This window comes from Gadus macrocephalus, chromosome 23 (assembly GCF_031168955.1).
Source record: "Gadus macrocephalus chromosome 23, ASM3116895v1".
In the NCBI taxonomy this organism is placed as follows: domain Eukaryota; kingdom Metazoa; phylum Chordata; class Actinopteri; order Gadiformes; family Gadidae; genus Gadus; species Gadus macrocephalus.
The window spans coordinates 2,894,586-2,910,443 of record NC_082404.1 but is presented as its reverse complement, the minus strand read 5'-3'; positions in this window follow the sequence as shown (position 1 = coordinate 2,910,443).

The window sequence follows — 15,858 nt, the reverse complement described above, 5'->3', positions numbered from 1 at the left end:
TAGAAAGAATAAAGCATCCAGCATATGATTTCAACAATGTATGACGGCATACGCAATCCGCATTACGCAACAGGGATGGTCGCACAGTGGAATGCTGATGGAAACCAGCGGATGACCGGTGGGTGGAGATGTGCGCGCATTGCAGAAGCAGGGAGATGCCGCACAAAAATCTATTTCTAATTTGTCAGTTTGCGTGTGTCTGCTCCCGTTGAGCGGATCTTTTGCATAATAAACAATACTACACACGCACACACGCACACACACACACACCCATACACACACACACAAGTTAGCGATCAACTAATCTATAATCGAGCATATATAAGCAATCACTCCATTAATTAGTTATTCAGTGTTTTATGTATTTATGCTTATTATTCTTATTCTATTGACCGAACTTATGACTATCTTGTGTATTTGTTGCTCGGCATCAACAGCAGCAGTTGCCTCAACTACAAGTGTGCAGGAGCGATATGAGCTGTAAATATTTTGGACAGGGTTGCGTTTTGAGCTATTCTGCAATTTTGCATCTTTTCCAGCTTTTGGTGTGAACGTACAGTTAGGCCCTGCTTTTTTTTTTTTTTGTAGTTTATTTAGCAGGGACAAAGCAGTGCACATTATTACAAACATGACATGGCAAGGCCATGACACAACTTGCAGATGTGAATACATAAAAGGTTTGTAGCTAGATAGCTAATTTGCAACCTCAGTCCCTGATCAGGCTACCTATTCTAATAACCTATTCAATATACAATTATACAATTAAACAATATATAGGCCTACAGTATACAATTATACAAATATATGCTATCTTAAAACATACTTCCTATAACATTAAAACCTTGTGCAGAAAGAAGAAACAATATAATGAGTGTGACCTATATATGCTGTGTGTGCATGTATGTGTGTTATCTATTGTGTGTTGTCATGATTACATTTTTGGTTTTCCTTCAGCCAGTGTTTCAGTTGTCTGTTAAATGTTTTAAACTCAGTTTGTGTTTTTATTATAGTTGGTAAATTGTTCCACATTTGAGTTCCAATAACTGAGAAACTCGACTGGCCAAAATAAGTTTTGCGCACCTCTGCTATGCAGTTGCCGTTCACTGCTCCTCTGGTGGCCACCCTTCTTGTACTTATTTTTGTTACAAAAGGACATAATACAGCAGGAGCAAGATTATTTGCACATTTAAAAATTAGTTTAAGAGAAGAGAACTTCATAAAATTATATTTCTTTACTATGATGCAGTGGTGCCACCTTATTGGTTTCTGATCCTTAATGCCTGTTTGTATAATGATAAATTAGGTTTAATTGATGTCTGGGAGGCTTGGCTCCATACGGTGATGCAGTAAGACAAGTGAGACAGTATCATGGCATGAAAAAACAGTAAGGCTGCCTTAACAGGTATATGATGCCTTGTCATTCTAAAACAGTTCAAATTTGTTCGGAGCGTTGTAGTGAGTTTCTTAATGTGTTTGTTAAACTTAAGCTGTGAGTCTATGATGATTCCTAAAAATTTAAATTCATTGACTTGGTCAATTGTGTCCTGGTCAATTTTGATAGAACAGGAGGCTTTCCCTCTTATAGAAAAACACATAGATACTGTCTTTTTAATGTTAAGAGTGAGATGGTTGTCTTTGAGCCAACGGGATACATCTTCCATCTCCTTAGTTAATATGCCCGCTGCTGCGCTTGATGTTCTGGCTGACGCATAAATCACTGTATCATCAGCGTACATTTGGCAGTTGGATGACCGACAGCAGGTGGGCAGGTCATTTATGTAGAGACTGAAGAGCAGAGGCACCAAAATCGATCCCTGCGGAATACCTAAGTTTGCAGCTAATGGCAGTGATAGCTCAGAGTTTATCCTGACCCTCTGCTCCCTATGCTCCAAGTATGAAGCAAACCAGCTTATGGCGGGTTTTGACATATTAAAAGTGCAGAGCTTGTTTAGAAGTATGTTATGGTTGACGGTGTCAAAGGCCTTTTTAAGGTCTATGAATACAGCCCCCACAACATTACCTCTGTCCAGACTACTCTTGATATTCTCTGTGAGGTAGCAGTTCGCCAGTTCTGTTGAGTATCCTAGTCTAAAACCAAACTGTTTATTGTTAATGAGACCATTACTCTCAAGATGGTCTATTAATTGCTCTGTAACAGCCTTTTCTAAGATTTTGGAAAGAGCAGGCAGTATAGAGATTGGTCTATAGTTACAAGCCTGGTCTTTTGCACCCGCTTTAAAAATCGGTGTTATAATAGCTTGTTTCCAGCTTTGTGGAAATTTGCCAACTCTGATGGAGAGATTTACTAAGTGTGTTATGGGTTTCACCAGGACAGAACAATGAGTTTTAATGAAGGCTGTATCAAGTCCAAACGCGTCCCTTGCTTTTTCGCATTCTTTGGTGGAACTTGAAAGGGTGATAAAGGCCTCAAAGCCAACAACTTGTATGTTGGATCCTCTCCCTTCCAGGGTTCTTAAGGAACTTCTTCCAACGGTGGGGCCTGTTATCCTCTCGCTTATGAATCTTTCGTTTTCAACGGGAATTGTTCCCTCCAATTTCAAGGCTGCGGTGTTAAAACCGCTACTCAAAAAGCCTGGTCTAGATCCTGAATTAATCAGGAACTATCGGCCTATATCGAATCTGCCCTTCCTGTCCAAGGTACAGGAAAGGATTGTAGCGAAGCAAATTGTTGATTATCTGACCAGGAATAATCTCTTCGAACCTTTCCAGTCGGGGTTCAGGAATTTCCACTCAACTGAAACTGCTATTACAAGAGTTGTAAATGACATCCTTTTAGCTTTGGATAAAAATACAAGCACAATGCTTGTGCTGCTGGACCTGAGCACTGCGTTTGATACGATCGACCACAGCACTCTTCTTCACCGTCTTGAACACTATGTTGGTTTCGGGGGTACGGCTCTTGGTTGGCTTGAATCGTACCTCACCGATAGAACCCAATTTGTGCTTCATGAGGGTGCAGAATCAAAGTGCGGTAAATTGAGCTTTGGCGTAACCACAAAGGGTCGGTTCTTGGTCCATTACTTTTTGCAATTTATATGCTTCCCCTGGGTGACGTTATCCGCAGCTTCGGAATTAGTTTCCATTGCTATGCGGATGACACCCAGCTCTACATTCCTGTAGATTCCGGGGACTCGGGCCAGATTCAAAGGGTTGAGTCCTGTCTAGCTGCTGTGAAGGGCTGGATGTCACAAAACTTCCTACAGCTTAATACTGGGAAGACAGAGCTGATGATTATCGGCTCGAAGCGGGACCGGGAAAAGTTTGAGGATGTCTCTCTGTGGTTGGATGGCTTCGCCATCCCACAGAGTGCATCCGTCAAAAATCTTGGGGTCCTGTTTGACCCTCACCTATGCTTTGACCAACATATAAGAAGTATAACTAGAATTGCCTTTTTCCATCTGAGAAACATTGCAAGAATCAGACCAATGTTATCCGCAGTGGATGCGGAGACACTGATTCATGCATTTGTTTCGTCAAGACTGGACTATTGCAATGCATTGTTCTCGGGATTACCGAACTCTACCACAAAAAGTCTACAGCTGGTACACAATGCGGCAGCTAGACTGCTGACCAGAACGAGAAAGTTTGATCATATTACACCTATTCTCGCCTCTCTACACTGGCTACCAATAACTTTCAGATCAGACTTTAAGGTGCTATTGTTAACCTATAAAGCCTTGCATGGATTATCTCCATCGTACTTGAAGGACCTGATCATTCCTTATAGTCCTTCTCGGTCTCTCCGGTCTTCGGGGGCTGGCCTTCTTTCACTGCCGAAGGTTAAAAAGAAATCGGCTGGACAGAGAGCGTTTGCCTATCGAGCCCCTTTTTTATGGAATAGGCTGCCATCAGCGATCAGGGAAGCTGACTCTGTGGAGCTATTCAAAGGGAAGCTCAAAACGCACCTCTACAATCTTGCATTTGGAGTGTGAAAACAACTGATGCGAGAGTGAAGACTACTCTGTTTGCTTGTGCTTTTCTTATTACATTATACATTCCCACTATGTACTTTTCCGTTCTAATTCACTATTCTGTCTGTTCTAGCGTGTTGCGGGTACTGGACTGGATGCCTGGACTCTCCTCATGGATAACCGGCCAGAACCCCATCACCATTTTAATATGATGTGCATGTATTTACCTGTATGTCAATTGTGGCACCCATTGCACTCCTGACCATCCCTGGAAGAAGGGATCCCCTACACTGCGTTTCTTCTCAAGATTTCTTCCTTGCTGATTCAAGGGAGTTTTTTCTTGCCCGTGTGGGGGCATGGGTAAAAGGGGGTGTCACAAATATTTGGCCTGTTAAGCCCTTTGAGACTGTAATGGTGATTAAGGGCTATACAAATAAAATTGAATTGAATTGAATTGAATAGAAGCATTTAGTTTGTTAATGATTTTAAGTGTTTGTTCCTGACTTACCTCCTTAATATGGAAGAGCTTTGAGGGCTCTGAATTTGTGGGCAGGGATAAGATTGCTGGTTCAAAATTCTCTGCTAGCTCCTCTACTGACCTTTTGAAAAAGTTATTAAATTCATTTGCTAAAGCTGAGTTATCTGTGCTATTAACACCATTCACTTCTAGTTCTGTAATTATTTTTTGTTGACTAGGTTTAAGTTTAGTTAGGCTGTTCAGGTGCTTCCATAATGCAGTGCTGTTCCCTTCAGACTCCTCTATTAATTGCATAAAATAGGCCGTTTTTGCTTTGCGCAGTTCTCTGACTACTGCATTTCTCAGTCCTTTAAAAATAAGATGATCAGTATTGGTTTTAGAGAGCAATGCTTTTTTCAGTGCATAATCCCTTTTTTTCATTAACTGGCGGATATCATTCCCAAGCCATGGTAAAGAAAGCTTTTTTGGTTTCTGCTTAGATATCCTAGTGTATTTCTCAGTTATTTTTGTTAAAATTTTCATCAGGGAATTACAGCAGTTTTCTAAATTGCTGGGTTGTGTTACACTATTCCAGTCTGTGTTATTAAGATCATTTTTTACTTCGACTATTTTATTTTTGGGGATTACCTGGTTCCCTGGTTTGCTTTTGTTTGCAAATTGTTGGAAGCGCTGTTTGGTGAGTTTTCGAGCAACCAATATCATATTATGGTCAGAGAGCCCTGTTAGAAGATTGTACACTCTTGTGATCCGCTCAGGTCTGTTAGTGACAATCAAATCTATCATAGTTTTACTTGTTCGAGTAACCCTTGTTGGGCCCTTTACCATTTGCTGTAGGCTATGTTTTTGTAGTAGCCTTTTAAGTTTGATCCTATGGCTTTTCTCTAGCCAGTTGATATTAAAATCACCAAGAAAAATAGATTCATTGTGGCTTTTCACATGTTTAAAAATTGTGTCTAAGTCATCATAAAATGAAACCCCATGGGATGGTGGATTATACAAAACAACAATATTAAAATTCATCTTCAGAGATAAAACAACATTTATAGCCACACATTCTAGAGATGTATCCAGTTTCACTTCGTTACATTTCCAATAGTCTCTCACATAGATTAGTACCCCCCCACCCCTGTCAACCCTGTCCTTTCTATGACAGGTGTAGCCGGGGACGTCGATCAAACTAGTTGGAATGTTTCTATGCAACCACGTTTCGGTCAGAGCAAGGAAATCCAAGTTGGAATCTGTTAACAGATGTTGAATTTGTTCATGTTTTGGCAGTAGACTCCGAATGTTCAAATGTGCACCCAGAATGCCCTTTGGTTTAGATGTCGGTTCCCAGATTACTCTTGCGTGGTTTACAGTCTGAAAGAATCTGAGTTCTCGCTGTTTTCTTGCTGATCGGGCGACGTTACCGCTGTCGTGTGGAACCCCCGCTGACCCGGCGAATGCGTCCATTCCCGAACCAGAACGCGGCTTGCACCTGAGCGGTCCACCTGCTGTACCCTCCAGAGGAAGGCTCGTAGATGGGCCAGGGTTTAATTGCACGTCCCCAGCCAGAAGAATCAGGATAAGCAGTACATTGAAACTGTGGCAAAGGTCTCTTCTCCGTTTGTATAATTTCCCCAACATGACACGACGGCCGCGGTATTTAAATTGTTTGGAGTCCAGGTGAGTGACAGAGTTGTTTTGTTTACTTGGCTTTCCGCGGTGGGGGAGGTCAAGTTGGTTTGTAATCAAGTAGATTGTAAAATGTCCGTACCCGAAAGAGTTCAGTGTCTGTGTTTCATTCATGTTTACCTGCTGTGTGTCGGCTTGGTCCTTTTGTTTGGTTTTGTTACAAGGTGGGTTAGGTGGTGGTAGCATCCACAGCAAAAGCCAACAGCTGAGCAATTGTGCGCAAAAGTTTCTTTCATCTTTCTGTTCGATGTGTAATTGGCGTCGGTTCTTTTTTCCAGTGCCCTTAGTTCTTAGACAAAATGCAACGACTAAGCTGCCAATTAAAAACAAGGTAACTAAGTAAAAGAGGGTTTGAGTGGAGCCTGACAAACCACTCAAGCCTTCGGCAGCCATCTTCTCTACTCTTTAACAAGCAAAACTCCCATTATTGTCTCAATGCAATGGCGGAAAATGAAAACGTTCATGTAACATGTCTGTGCGAGCAGGTAGATATTATATGTATATGAAGAACTGGCTAGGATATATATATTACATAAAGAGAGATAGAGAGCGAGGTATTGGTTCTCCATGTCAATAAAAAGCATTTTGCATTGAATTGAATGCTGAGAGAGAGAGGGGAGCTCTCTCTCTCTCTCTCTCAGCGTGATGGCACGCTGGGGTCAAATCAGAGGAGAGAGAGAGACGGACGGAGCTAAAGAACGATCACGTCGCTCTGAGAGGAATCTCGGGACCCTGACGTCCGGCCGTGTCTGTAGCTCAGGCCGCTGGCCGGCATCAGCAGGGAAACATTCAGTCAAGCCTCCAGAAGATGGGTGTATGCATGCGGGCGCATGTGTGTGTGTGTGTGTGTGTGTGTGTGTGTGTGTGTGTGTGTGTGTGTGTGTGTGTGTGTGTGTGTGTGTGTGTGTGTGTGTGTGTGTGTGTGTGTGTGTGGGGGCATGTGCGTGAGGGCCATGGGAGCGCGGGCCACCCTGCCGCAACCCAACATGGTGCTACTACTGTAGCACCATGTTGGGTTGTGTTGTGGTTGTTGTGTCCTGGTGCAGCGTCCTGCCGACGGAGAGCAGTACAGGGTAAAGGACACTGCCATCACCTGGCTCCAGATACCTCCTCCGCCCGATGGAGCCGGGTGGAGATGAAACCGCCTCCGCCCGGCTCCACCTGTGTGCGGAAGGCAGCAGGTGAAGTGCACCAGGCGGTCAGAGTATAAGGGCAGGCTGGTTAATGTACGCCCCAACGTGGTAAGAGCACATGTACTGAGCTAAGAACCAGCCCCACGTCACCGGAGACTGTTGCATTCTGGATTCTCAACAAGATCCGTGAATCGATTCACTCTTTAGTCATTGAGCAGCAACCTTTTATCCAAAGTGACTTCCATGGGATTGATGGAGTTTGAGAACCAGTTTGGGGGGAGGTGCCTTGCTCAAGGAGTACTACGGGCGTGCCAGCGGGGGTCCACTCATCCTTTCAGACCCCCCCGAACCACCAGACCTTTAGCGGCGACCTGCACCGCCGCCGAGGCCTGTATGGCAGCGTTTAATATCATCGATCGAGTGGACTGGAGCAAGCGAGAGGGCTAGTTTAGCTGTCCTGAGAACAAAAGGCGCGGGCTGTCAGAGGGCGCCTGTCAACCAGCGCACACCAGAGCATTCTCCCCGCGTTCAGCAACAATCACACACACAGACCGCCCCATCTCGCAAATAATACACTGTTGTCCTGCACAAACATCCTCTGGTGCCCAGGAGGGGAGGGAGAGCGTTTGCACCTTGTCTAATTGTAGGGTAACATACGTGTGTGTGTGTGTGTGTGTGTGTGTGTGTGTGTGTGTGTGTGTGTGTGTGTGTGTGTGTGTGTGTGTGTGGGGGTATCTGCGTATCTGCGTGTGTGCGTTGGTCTAGTGTAAAAGGGGTCTGCTTGTTGATTTACCTTTTAGTGTGTAATTGAAAAAGAAAATCAATAGGCAGCCGTCCGTCTCACAAGCAGGGTTTTTTTTTGCGGGGAGAGGTTGCTTTGAGTGAAATGAACACACACAAACACCTCGCATTCACGCTTCACTACACACTCAAATGCACACACACTCACACCGGCAGGATGAGCACACGAGGCGTGTCGTGCAGCCTGCGGCCATGATTGAACTTCTTGATCATGGAAACCCTGTGTGTGTGTGTGTGTGTGTGTGTGTGTGTGTGTGTGTGTGGGTGTGTGTGTGTGTGTGTGTGTGTGTGTGCGTGTGTGTGTGTGTGTGTGTGTGTGTGTGTGTGTGTGTGTGTGTGTGTGTGTGTGTGTGTGTGTGTGTGCGTGTGTAACGTATGTGTCTGTTGATGTTTTTTTGTGTTTGTGACCAGCTACACCTACCTATAGATAACCCCCCCCCACACATACACACACATTCAGTAGATGGTGTGTTTTGCGATGCAGGTCACACACTCACACACACCAGCATTAAGGGAACTAACGTCAGAAACAAGTGAGCATCAGGCGGGGGCGCCGGGCGGCGTGAACACACCATTCTACAGAGAAACAAGCCGTAAACAACACCTACCATATACTCTGCATTCCCTCCCACACCGCCCCCTCTCATTGGCTGCATTGATCATGCAGGGAGGTGGGGTTTGGGGGGGGGGGGTTGTTATAGGAGGAGAGGAGAAGCATATTGATCAGACAGATAATCAGACCAGAGCTGGCTGCAGTCCTGCTCAATAATTCAACGGCAGGATTTGGGCTGAGAATCCCTGGGATCCCAGCTAGCTGTGATGTACATTTCATAGCCGACGGGGCGGGGGCGTTGGAGATTGTGTGTGTGTGTGTGTGTGTGTGTGTGTGTGTGTGTGTGTGTGTGTGTGTGTGTGTGTGTGTGTGTGTGTGTGTGTGTGTTGTGTGTGTGTGTGTGTGTGTGTGTGTGTGTGTGTGTGTGTGTGTGTGTGCGCGCGCCTGTGTCTGCGCGCGTGTGTGTGTATGTGTGTCTGTGTGCGTCTGTGTCTGCGTGTGTGGAAGCGGAGGGTGGGTCACGTGACACCTTTCAGCCAATCCGACGTTGACTTCCACTCATACGCCATCGTTCGTCGCTTGTATCTGTGTTAAAAAAAAAGACTGAACCAGAGTCATGAATCACAACAGACAAGGCAAATGAATACTTGTATGTACATGAGGTGTATATTCTCCTGCCGCTCTGAATGGGTGTGTGTGTCTGTGTTTCTGTGTGTGTCTGTGTGTTTTTTCCCGTCATGCGTAGCATACTAAGATCTCTCTCTCTCACTCTTTCTAGGGGACATATCAACCTCGCTGGGAAAGGGCACATACATGCGACACATGCACACGTATGTGCTCGCTATGTGTCCCCACAGGGCTAAGAGCTGCGGGTTATCTGACCTCAAACACATTCCTCCTCCACCCTGTCTATGTATCATCTCTCATCATCTTCCTCCACCCTGTCTATGTATCATCTCTCATCATCCTCCTCCACCCTGTCTATGTATCATCTCTCATCATCCTCCTCCACCCTGTCTGTGTATCATCTCTCATCATCCTCCTCCACCCTGTCTGTATCATCTCTCATCTCTCTGTGTAGAAAGTGTGTTAACAAACATAAATCGATAGGTATGGTTATTTTTACCTATTATTTTTAAAAATACCATTATTTTTCCATGTCTGCCACAGTGTAAAATGAAGGACCAGAAAAAAATGACCATTGTCAGAATATTGGTGAAGTGACTGACCGTGTCCAGCTCTCGTCCTGCGGGGTCTTTCTGCCCCCCTCACGGCTCCACGGCCGCTGGTAGTGACGGTTACCTCAGAAGTTTGGCTCGGCCTGGAGGTCGGTTGAAATAATTTGATCTGGTGCTGATAGTCGAGGATTACAGCCACAGTTTGACAATCCTGGTTAACATCTGGTTGTTTTCTGGTTTATTATTTCCTGAGTGCAGGAACTCCACCACTACAGGAACAGCGTAATGCAGGAACAAAGCATAATGTCCGTTATACGTCATCGGGTCTCATCCTTTCGCTACAGTACCCAAAGTGGCCTCTGCTCGGACTAAACTAACACAGGCTAACAGCGAGCCTTCCAGCGCAGCCTTCCGTGGAGAGCAGGGGGCGGGCCCTGCTCTCCACGACCAGCTCAGAGGTCACATGATTGGCGGACAGAGGGAGCGGGGGTGTTTGTCCTCCTCCCCTAACCCGTGGTTTGCTCCCTGTGCTTATCGCCTAATCACTGCAATTACGACTTTAATACTTGTTTGGCTGTTTGCTGCGTGCGTTCATTCTCCGTGTTTGTTTGTTTGTTAGAGTGGACCACGGCTCCTCTGTGTGTGTGTGTGTGTGTTTTGGCGTGCGGGCGTATCTGATTGGTGGTGTGGGGGGGAAGGCCAAGTCTGGGGCTGAATGAGGATGGAGGTTGAAGAGTGGACCACTACCCCTCCCCCTGCCTCGATACCTCCTCCTCTGCATCTCTCTCTCTCTCTCTCTCTCTCTCTCTCTCTCTCTCTCTCTCTCTCTGGCTGAGCCTTTGTCTCTCGTCCTTCTCTCTCTCACTCTCTCTCTGGCCCTGAGCCTTTGTCTCTCGTCCTTCTCTCTCTCTCTCTCTCTCTCTCTCTCTCTCTCTCTCTCTCTGGCTCTGAGCCTTTGTCTCTCGTCCTTCTCTCTCTCACTCTCTCTCTGGCCCTGACCTTTGTCTCTCGTCCTTCTCTCTCTCTCTCTCTCTCTCTCTCTCTCTCTCTCTCTCTCTCTCTCTCTCTCTCTCTCTCTCTCTCTCTCTCTCGCTGAGCCTTTGTCTCTCGTCCTTCTCTCTCTCACTCTCTCTCTGGCCCTGAGCCTTTGTCTCTCGTCCTTCTCTCTCTCTCTCTCTGTATCCAGCCAGTGATCGGGTGCTGTGTCCTCTTGTGCACCAACACAACAACAACTACTGATGGTTCCAGGTTAAAGCGTTGAAGATCTCAGGATCTAACTCGCTATATATTCCCAGTCACACACACACACACACACACACACACACACACACACACACACACACACACACACACACACACATTCTCTCTCTTACACCCACAAACACACACACATAAAAACGTTCTCTCTCTGCACACAAACACACACACACACCTTCTCTCTAATAAACACACACACACACACACACACACACACACACACACACACACACACACACACACATGCCTGGAAGTGAGACAGTGCAAAAGAGTTCTAACAGAAATTTCCCGCACTTGCTCACTTCTTGAACCAGCCAATCAGCAGGGGCCCTGTTCGGTCTGTCGGTGCTCAGAACGACGAGCAGCGGTCGACCAGACGGGTAGAAGCAGGAAGTGAGACCTGACAGGCTCCGCCTCCACGGGGGGATGGGCGGGGTCACATGCCTCCACACTCTAATGATTCCATTTGCAGGTGAAATCAGGCTGGTCTATTCCGGAGCCCGGGGGCTTCAGGGGACTTCAGAGGGGTACTGCGGACGCTGCCGTCTATGCAGCCTATAGCAGGAAGACACGGGCTCCGTTCTCTCTCTCCCTCTATGTCTCTCGCCTGCTCATCCTTACCACAGGAGATACCTGGCTAATTATAGCACACTGCTGCTCGGAGACAGGGAGGCCTGGCTGTAGCAGGTAGAGTGAGAGAGGGAGAGAGAGAGAGAGAGAGAGAGAGAGAGAGAGAGAGAGAGAGAGAGAGAGAGAGAGAGAGAGAGAGAGAGAGAGACAGAGAGAGAGAGAGAGACAGACAGAGAGAGAGAGAGAGAGAGAGAGAGAGAGAGAGAGAGAGACAGAGAGAGAGCGAGAGACAGAAAGACAGAGAGAGAGAGAGAGAGAGAGAGAGACAGAGAGACAGAGAGAGAGAGACAGAGACGAGCTACCGCAGAAGCACAATGAATAGATGTACTGTATAGATATGGATACCTGTTAAATGTACTTATAAATATACATCTTTATAGAGCACATTATAATGTACTGTGCGATTGACGTGTGATTCCAGAAAGCAGCTTGTGAGCAGAGGAGCAGAGCAGAATCCCGCGTGCGTTGTGCATATCTGCTCATACGTGTGGGGGTAATGATGGTAATATGAGCGGCGTGATGGTGAGGGATGTGTGAGGCAGCAGGGGGCCGTGGTGTTATATTGGGAGGAGCAGACTGAGCCGTATAGTCTCAGGCAGCGTTGTTTAAATCCCTCTGACCTTGAACAGCGATCTGTAGGTCAGCCTCGTGGCACAGCTACACAACGTAGCTTGCGTGTGTGCGTGCCTGTTCCTCTGTGCGCGTATAACTATTTATATGTGTGTGCACATACTCATTCCTCTGCACGTGTTTTTATTTGGGTGTGTGCGTACATGTGCATGTACGTGCAACCCCTCTGACCCAGCATGTTTTTTCCCCATCATTCTAATGGATTCTCTGTCTCCCCTCTTTCTCGCCACTCTCTCCCCTCTCTCTCTCAACTCTCTCTCCCCCTCTCTCTCCCCTCTTTCTCTCTCCCCTCTCTCTCTCCCCTCTCTCTCTCTCCCCTCTCTGCTCTCTCCCGCCCCTCTCTCCCCTCTCTTTCTTTCTCTCTCTTCCTCCCCCATCTCTCCCCTCTCTCTCTTTCTCTGCGTCCTTCACACACGCAGACACACATGTAACGTTCCTCCTTGTCCTTTTTGTCCCTCTCTCCCGACCGTGTCTTTTGTCCTCTCTTTTTCTGCGCTCCTTGATTCTCTCATGTATCCTCTCTGAAAGTGGTCTCGCCCCAGAAACAAAGGGCCTGAGTTAATTACCCGTCATTTAGAGCAGATGGCTGCAGATGATATGTAAATGGGTGTGTGTGTGCATGCATGTGCATGCATGTGCCTCATCGTGCCTGTGTGTGTCCACAAATTTGAGTGTACATTCACAATTATTGTCTGTGTGTGTGTGTGTGCGTGCGTGCGTGTGTGTCATATAGATATAGATAGAGGGAGAGACAGAGGCTGCATGCACGAGGTGTGCAGTGTAAGACGTTGGTTGTGACAGCTGGAGACAGCGTAGGTATATGTTTATATATAGAGTGCGTCTGTGGGCGCGCTACCGTGTGGGTGGGGGGCAGGAGACTGGGGCTGCCATTTGAATAGTTGCATTGCATTCTTCCAGCCGGATAAAGTGTGGGTGAGTGGAGGCATGACGGCAGGTTGTGATTGGGCCTCGTGGGCTGCATCTCCACTGTGCAGGGTACTGCCGTTCCCCCTAGTCTGGACGCATCGTGATCCGGCCCCTCTCTCTCGGCGTACTCTCTGTGTATGCTATTCACTCATTTTACCACAGTTAATAGCGACTACCTTAAGCGTGTGTTGAATTATTCGCCAACCATCCCACTGAATTGTTTCTGTGATCATTTCCGGGAGTCTTGTGTTGTCCACCACCTCCGCCATTTTACTGTCCTGTTCTTTGCGGAGGTTGTGCGTGGTTGAGTCGGCAGACAGCGCCGGCGCATGTGGTCGGCTGTTTAGTGTGAAGTGCAGAGAAACGAGGATCAATAGAGAACCAACACGGACATATAGGTTACAGTGGTCCACCTTCCATTCAAACACACACACACACACACACACACACACACACACACACACACACACACACACACACACACACACACACACACACACACACACACACACACACACACACCCCTCGCTGATCCTCCTCGAACCGGAAACACACTAGAACCGCAGAGGGGAGACGTGTGTGTGTGTGTGTGTGTGTGTGTGTGTGTGTGTGTGTGTGTGTGTGTGTGTGTGTGTGTGTGTGTGTGTGTGTGTGTGTGTGTGTGTGTGTGTGTGTGTGTGTGTGTGTGTGTGTGTGTGTGTGTGTGTGTGTGTGTAAGGGAGAGGGGGAAACTAAGTTTGATCAATAGTGCTGCAAAGGACTAATTTGGCGAAATCTATTTTCCAGCATCAAGATTTTCTTCAACATGCGTGTGAATGAGTGAGTGAGTGAGTGAGTGAGTGAGTGAGTGAGTGAGTGAGTGAGTGAGTGAGTGAGTGAGTGAGTGAGTGCACATGCAGTATCTGGAAACTAGTGCACCACTGTGCTTCAACCCAGTCATCAGTTGGCAAAATAACCAGGTGTTGAATGAAAGGATGGGTCTAATATATTTTGTCTGTGAGAATGTTTTTATACCGATGGTTACAAATCTAGGTAGCTAGTCGTGTGTGTGTGTGTGTGTGTGTGTGTGTGTGTGTGTGTGTGTGTGTGTGTGTGTGTGTGTGTGTGTGTGTGTGTGTGTGTGTGTGTGTGTGTGTGTGTGTGTGTGTGTGTGCATGCATGTGTGTGTACTTAGATAGATAGATAGATATAGCGCATAATACATGTATGGTATGTGCACTACATATATATGCAGGCAATTCTATATGCATACTGTGCTTATGGCTCGGCTGCATGTTCTAATACTCAATATGTGCTAGCGCAATACTGTCCTAAGGTGTGTGGAATCCTCTCTCTCTCTTCTCTGTGTTTATTTAACAGCAACACGCCCAGCAGGAGTCTGTGAGCGTACTTACCATGTGTGACTAGTACTGTGAAGTTTGTAATACCACAGATGGAGGGCCACTAATTTACTCATTATGGGGAGCTAACACCCTGGGTGAAGAGAAACAGACAGAAGCAGCTAGTGCAGAGAAATCACTCCTGCACTGGTTCAAGTGATCAATTCCTTTGAGCGCTCATTCATTCTGATTCATATGCTGTCCGTCTCTCCATCAGTGTATCAGCCACACCTGGCATGTGTGCAGTGCAATTCCTATAGGAGGTCTGGTGGGAGGTTCAATTGGACGCATGGCTATGTTAGCTTCTGAGTGTAAGTACTAATTATTGGGAAATATTGCTTGGCTTTAGTCAGTTTAAATATATTTCAATATAAAATCTGTACAAGGGCATTAGTCCATTTGTTTTAACGATTCGATTTTGTTGAGGTAGTCAAAATATTGATTAAATTGAATAATTTATATTATGAATGTGCATGACAAACCATTTGTAAAAAAAAAGAAAAAATATAGCCTTTCTAGAATTGTTCACAAATGCATATTTTTTTAAAAAGTGTCAACTAATCCATCATATTCAATGACAAGTGTAGTCCAATGAATAACACGACTAGAAAATGGACCCCGTTCTCACTCAGCTCCCCTACATGCCACACCGCCCTCTACTGGCCATGGCCTGCACCCACACTAATGGATCTGCACCGACACCGTGTTATATCATTACAGGAACAAATACATGCCGATGCCCTTTTCGTTTTTTTTCCTCCCAAACACGCTTGTGATATTGTTCAATGCAGACGGGCGAGTGCTGAATCAGTACACAGGAAACACGAGCCACCCACAGGGCTCTGTAGCCATTAGCAACATCCTGTAGGTCCGTCGGCCTGAGCTATTTGCTTAGCGCACCCAATCTACAGTAAGACGTTCTGCCACGATGCAATTTAAATTAAATCATTAAAACGCAAATTAGGAAACACGCATGAAAAAAAGTCTAATGAATTAAGACTAATTAATTCCACATGTAGTTATGCACTTTATGTTTATTATCACATTATATACGACCACACACACATTGGTTCTTTGTTGTGTCACGTACATTAACACAAAGCTAAATGAAGACACACAGCAACACACTAAACACGGCAAAGACTGACACTCTATTTTGTACCCCATCAAACACACACACAAGGGCCAACTGACACACACATGCACGAATCGCACAAACAGCACGCTATCTTTTCCCAGTGCTAGCGCCGGGAGTAAGGCTGCCGTTTGATGTGGTTACGGACTAG